General features: G+C 33.3%; 2 non-coding genes across 2 annotated transcripts; one reads left to right on the top strand and one right to left on the bottom strand.

Annotated features, from left to right (window-relative positions):
* Positions 1 to 1,832: 1,832 nt before the first annotated feature.
* TRNAF-GAA lies at positions 1,833 to 1,905 on the bottom strand. Its single transcript has one exon. It is a non-coding gene; the product is annotated as a tRNA-Phe (tRNA).
* A 1,560-nt stretch (positions 1,906 to 3,465) lies between these two features.
* On the top strand, positions 3,466 to 3,538 carry TRNAT-UGU. The gene has a single exon. It is a non-coding gene; the product is annotated as a tRNA-Thr (tRNA).
* Positions 3,539 to 6,313: the final 2,775 nt, after the last annotated feature.

Below are 6,313 nucleotides of genomic sequence, written 5' to 3'. Positions count from 1 at the left end.
AACTCAGTTATTTCAACTACGTTAAATGATCTTTCAAATTGGTCAAGACTTTCCAGCCTATGGCCGCTTCTTTATGGTACCAGTTGTTGTTTTATTGAATTTGCCTCATTAATAGGCTCCCGATTTGACTTTGATCGTTATGGGCTAGTACCAAGATCAAGTCCTAGACAGGCGGACCTTATTTTAACAGCAGGTACAGTAACAATGAAAATGGCTCCTTCTTTAGTGAGATTATATAACAAATGCCTGAACCAAAGTATGTTATTGCTATGGGAGCGTGTACAATTACAGGGGGGATGTTCAGTACCGATTCTATAGTACTGTTCGAGGGGTTGATAAGCTAATTCCTGTAGATGTCTATTTGCCGGGTTGTCCACCTAAACCAGAGGCTGTTATAGACGCTATAACAAAGCTTCGTAAGAAAATAGCTAGAGAAATCTATAAGGATCGAATTAGACCTCAACGGGGTAATCGGTGTTTTACTACCAATCACAAGTTTTTTGTTGTACGCAGTACACAGACTGGAAATTATGATCAAGAATTACTCTATCCACCATCATCTACTTCAGAGATCTCTACTGAAACATTTTTTAAATACAAAAGCCCAGTATCTTCCCACGAATTAGTGAATTAGGGAGGATTTGAGAGAATAAGAAAAAAATCTTCATAAATTAGAACTCATGGTAAATGTGAAATACTTAAATTTATATAAAAAAGGTGTGGGGAAATAAAAAAGATGCAGGGCACTTTGTCCGTTTGGCTAGCCAAACGCGGGCTGGTTCATAGATCGTTGGGCTTCGATTACCAAGGAATAGAGACTTTACAAATAAAGCCCGAAGATTGGCATTCTATTGCTGTAATTTTATATGTATATGGTTACAATTATTTACGTTCCCAATGTGCCTATGATGTGGCACCAGGTGGCCTCTTAGCCAGTGTGTATCATCTTACGAGAATAGAATATGGTGTCAATCAAGCGGAAGAAGTTTGCATAAAAGTATTTACTCACAGGAGTAATCCCAGAATTCCATCTGTTTTCTGGGTTTGGAAAAGTACGGATTTTCAAGAACGGGAATCTTATGATATGTTAGGAATCACTTATGATAGCCATCCGCGGCTGAAACGGATCTTAATGCCCGAAAGTTGGATAGGGTGGCCTTTACGTAAGGATTATATTGCCCCCAATTTTTATGAAATACAAGATGCTTATTGAATGATAAAAAATTTGAATGATAAAAATGAGTCTTAGTTTCTACAACTACGGACCTTCGCGGAATATTTTGAATTCGAGTCGTTTTTAGATCAAACAAACAGAAGAATTAAGGTCTTATTCATATTATTATAGATAGCTTAATCTCCAATTTGAAAGATACTTTTTTCCTAAAAGCCGAGCCAATAGGATGAACTAAAAAAAAAAAAAGAGTTCTGCATTATGAACTTTGTATCGCGCACATAACTTAGTCAACTTTAGTCACATAACTGGGAATGAATAAATAAGATTGGAAAGCAATACAATAAATGGGGGGGTTAAAATTCTATTTCTATTGTATCTAATCTAATGAATCTTGGGGGTATTTCTGCCCTTCAACGATAGATACTATAGATAGATATAGATAGATAGATATAGATCTTTTTTTTTTACTTTTTTTTATTCTTTCAACCAGAACTTTCCTTTCGAATATGTATTAGGTATAAAGTCTTATACATTTTTTTTGAACGGATGGATCCACAACATGAACAAAAAGAGAGGGGGATAAAGGATTATTGCACTTTTTTTACTAAAGATACGTTTAATTTGAAGACTATAAACTTATCAAAATTAATCAATCCTATGCCAAGAACCAGATTTGAACTGGTGACACGAGGATTTTCAGTCCTCTGCTCTACCAACTGAGCTATCCCGGCCATTACCGAAGTATCATTCTCATTTTATGAGATGACTTAGGTCTATGTCAATTAAAAGAAACGCAAAAGTAGTAAATGAAAAAAGTTTTGGACCGGGAATTTATTGGATCTTCGAAAAGAAGACTTTCTAAGTTTTAGAATGAAAAATTATTTAGATTCGAAATAATTCAAATCGATAGTTCTTTCTCATTTGTATATGTATGATATATCCCACAAGACTTGTATATAATAAGAAAAGAAATTCGAGTTTGTAAAAGTGTCGGATGAATGAAAAAAGATCAATGAATTCTTGAATAACTAAAAAAGGGTAAGGTGTCAAACAGACTTTTTTAGGGAGTAGGGTTGGGGATAGAGGGACTTGAACCCTCACGATTTTAAAAGTCAACGGATTTTCATCTTACTATAAATTTCATTGTTGTCAGTATTGACATGTAGAATGGGACTCTATCTTTATTCTCGTCCGATTAATAAGTTCCACCAAGGATCTATCAGACTATGAAGTGAATCGTTTGATTCAACACAAGGGATTGAACTCCATTTGTTAGAACAGCTTCCATTGAGTCTCTGCACCTATCCCGCTTTCTAAACTCTGGTTTGTTCGCGTAACCCAGGATTTGGCTCAGGATTGCCCATTGTTAATTCCAGGGTTTCTCTGAATTTGAAAGTTATCACTTAGTAGGTTTCCATACCAAGGCTCAATCCAATTAAGTCCGTAGCGTCTACCAATTCCGCCATATCCCCCTTTTTGCTTTGAGATTAGGATCTCATTATGATGTCTTTCCACTTTTTCTTATGACGAAACCTTGGAATTCATTACATACAGATACTTATTTTATTTCTTTGGTATCTTCTTGCATTTTTTTTAGCCCCATCCATATTGATTTAGTTTAATCAACAAAGATTCTATCATTTTTGTATTTGCAATTCAATATGGTTATATATTAGAGAACATATATATGTTCTTCCTTTTCTCATCGTTGTCTTCAATTTTAAGAAATAGTCGAACGGTCGATTCGTTTTTTTTACTTCCATGAAAAGAAATTTATGATCATTATTGAAACTTAGAATTCTACAATGTGCAATGTAAAAAGATTATAAGTCTACTTCGTAGATTTGAAATTCGAATAATTCTAAAAAAGTATATTCGAAATGAATATTCGAATATTCATTCTAATAATTTAATTCTATAAAATAATAAAGAATATAAAAAGAGAAAAAGTATCAAATAATAATAATTGCATGAGGTTAGAACAAAAAAACCAAGAATTTCAAATCAGATATCATTTAACTTTAAAAAAAAAGCTTTCCGGTCTAATTAAAATTTTCTTATTTAGAAACTCATGAAATCAAAATTAGAAAGTCGATATATTGCTATATTATATTAATTCATTAAGGTTTTGTTTTATTTATTTAATGATAGTCACTATTTATTTGAGCTATATTCTGTTCTAGAATATCGAAAATATGATGAATTCTAAATAGATAAGGAAAAATATGAATAGAATAGTTAATTAATACGATCTAGTAGTTTAGTGAATTTGTATACACTATTTTAGTTGAGCCCGCTTAGCTCAGAGGTTAGAGCATCGCATTTGTAATGCGATGGTCATCGGTTCGATTCCGATAGCCGGCTTTTACATAGTTTTTCATTTTTTTTACATGATTTTTAATGTACTTTCAAAAAAAAATAAGATTGAAAAGACTTCTTTCACCTTTTTCCAAGAGTTACCACGCCATTTATATTATGTCATATAAACTTCCATATAGGAATATATATTGGGGTAAAAGGGTTAGATCTTGGCAAAATAAATGAAGAAAATAAAGGAAAATTTTTGTGATTTATTGATTTATATATATTGTATATACAATAAAAAAATCTGTATATTGAGAGAATATATCTTCTGACTCTTTGTATTCCAATAGTTTATTGGAGTGGATTTTACGTTATTTATCATTATCATTTAGTTCAGTTTTAATTTTGTTTAGTTTTTGTACAATTTCAATAAAAAAAGGAGTCTTTATGTCACGTTACCGAGGGCCTCGTTTTAAAAAAATACGCCGTCTGGGGGCTTTACCGGGACTAACTAGTAAAAGGCCTAGGGCAGGAAGCGATCTTAGAAACCAATCACGCTCCGGAAAAAAATCTCAATATCGTATTCGTTTAGAAGAAAAACAAAAATTGCGTTTTCATTATGGTCTTACAGAACGCCAATTACTTAAATATGTTCGTATCGCCGGAAAAGCTAAGGGGTCAACGGGTCAAGTTTTATTACAATTACTTGAAATGCGTTTGGATAACATCCTTTTTCGGTTGGGTATGGCTTTGACTATTCCTCAAGCGCGCCAATTAGTTAACCATGGGCATATTTTAGTTAATGGTCGTATAGTTGATATACCAAGTTATCGATGCAAACCCCGAGATATTATTACAGTGAAGGATGAACAAAACTCTAGAACTTTGGTTCAAAATCTTCTTGAGTCATCTGCCCCCGAGGAATTGCCAAACCATCTGACTCTTCACACATTCCAATATGAAGGGTTAGTCAATCAAATAATAGATAGGAAATGCGTCGGTTTGAAAATAAATGAATTGCTTGTCGTAGAATATTACTCTCGCCAGACTTAAAAAACCTAAGTGAAGTAAAAAAAAATCACTAAAAACAAGAGTTCGGACAACTCCCCTTTGCCCGCTTTTTTGATTAAAACTAAAAAGGGACAAGGTAAGGGATTTTGTCGGGGAATCTTTTTCCTATTCATGTATCATAGATTGGTAGGGAGGTTTGGATCCCTTGTTTGCTCTTCCCAGCATTTTCCATAGCAAAGAAATGTAGATTTTATATCTAGAAAAATTGGAAGTAGATAGAATATTTTTTTATAAAAAACGAGTCCGCTTTTATGTTAGTTCGTACTATAAAATTCCTTTGTTTGTGAGAAAATTTTCTCACAAAAGAAAAGTTAAAGGAAATAAAAAGAGTTATAGAATGGATTACTACCTATGCCAAGATCGCGTATAAATGGAAATTTTATTGATAAAACCTTTACAATTGTAGCCGATATCTTATTACGAGTCATTCCGACAACTTCCGGAGAAAAAGAGGCATTTACTTATTACAGAGATGGTGCGATTTGATTATCATTATCATTTTTTTCTATTTCTCACCGATTTGGAATAGAAAAAAATGAGTATTGAAAAAAATCTACGCTTTTGAAGGTGAAGTTTATAATATAAAAAAGCAATCCCTTCTGTCATGTATCCACGATTAGTGCAGCCTTAGATGCTTCAATTATGAATTCTAGTATTGAGCAAAAGGTTTTTTACCTACGGTTCCCGTATTACAGATCAATCCTACTAGACTAATACAATATACGAATAGGAGGCACAGGGGAAGAAGCACTACGCCGAGAAATCAACAACACGAAAACTTTCTTCAAAAAGATTCCTTTTCTTTCTTCTTCTTTGGGATTGGGACTAATTAAAATGGTTGGAACAATAAACATCCATCTCGTCCGTACTTTGGATACCCGTATAACCATTGAAGACTGTTGAAGTGACTAATTCCTGGAAATTTAGGGGCGTTGAGAACAAAGAAATTGTTAGAGTTTCCTTTTTTATTTTTATCTAGTATGAATATGAATCCACTTGGTAGTAAGAAAAGATCTTTTACAAGAAGGTTGGCTAGGGATTTCTTGTAAAAACATTAGCCCCGCTTAGTTCATAATGACATCAAATTTTTCCATATCCATATATTTATTATTTTCATTATGCACCTAAAGGAGGAGCCGTATGAGATGAAAATCTCACATACGGTTCTGAAACGGAGAATTCGTTAAAGCGAATGACGACCGTAACGGATGTCGGCTCAATCTGAAGGAAATTATGCGGAAGCATTACAGAATTATTATGAAGCTATGCGACTAGAAATTGACCCCTATGATCGAAGTTATATACTCTATAATATAGGCCTTATCCACACAAGTAATGGGGAACATACCAAAGCTTTAGAATATTATTTTCGGGCATTAGAACGAAACCCCTTTTTACCACAAGCTTTTAATAATATGGCTGTGATCTGTCATTACGTGCGACTATCTCCACTATAGAAAAAAAGAACGAACAGCTAGTCAATGAAATACTAGAAAAAAAAAAAGGCTTTCTACATAAGCATCGTCCAAAACGATTTTTTATCAGCTGTAGCAAATAAATAAACTTCATGGATCGAAATATGAAGTGAAGACTAGATATGCCTAAATACTTTATTTTCTATGGATAAAAAAAGATTTAATTGATAGAGGAAGCACCGTAAAGATCAACTGGAAAGGTTTTGGACCGATACAACAAGAGCTGTTTATTTATATCATAATATGAGATAAATCTTAGAAATCTACTTATGTAATAGAGTGGATCCCC

The sequence above is a fragment of the Brassica napus genome, unplaced genomic scaffold (assembly GCF_020379485.1).
Source record: "Brassica napus cultivar Da-Ae unplaced genomic scaffold, Da-Ae ScsIHWf_3005;HRSCAF=3792, whole genome shotgun sequence".
Taxonomy (NCBI): Eukaryota; Viridiplantae; Streptophyta; class Magnoliopsida; order Brassicales; family Brassicaceae; genus Brassica; species Brassica napus.
The sequence above is the reverse complement of the archived record's forward strand: the minus strand, read 5'-3'. Positions and strand labels throughout refer to the sequence as shown.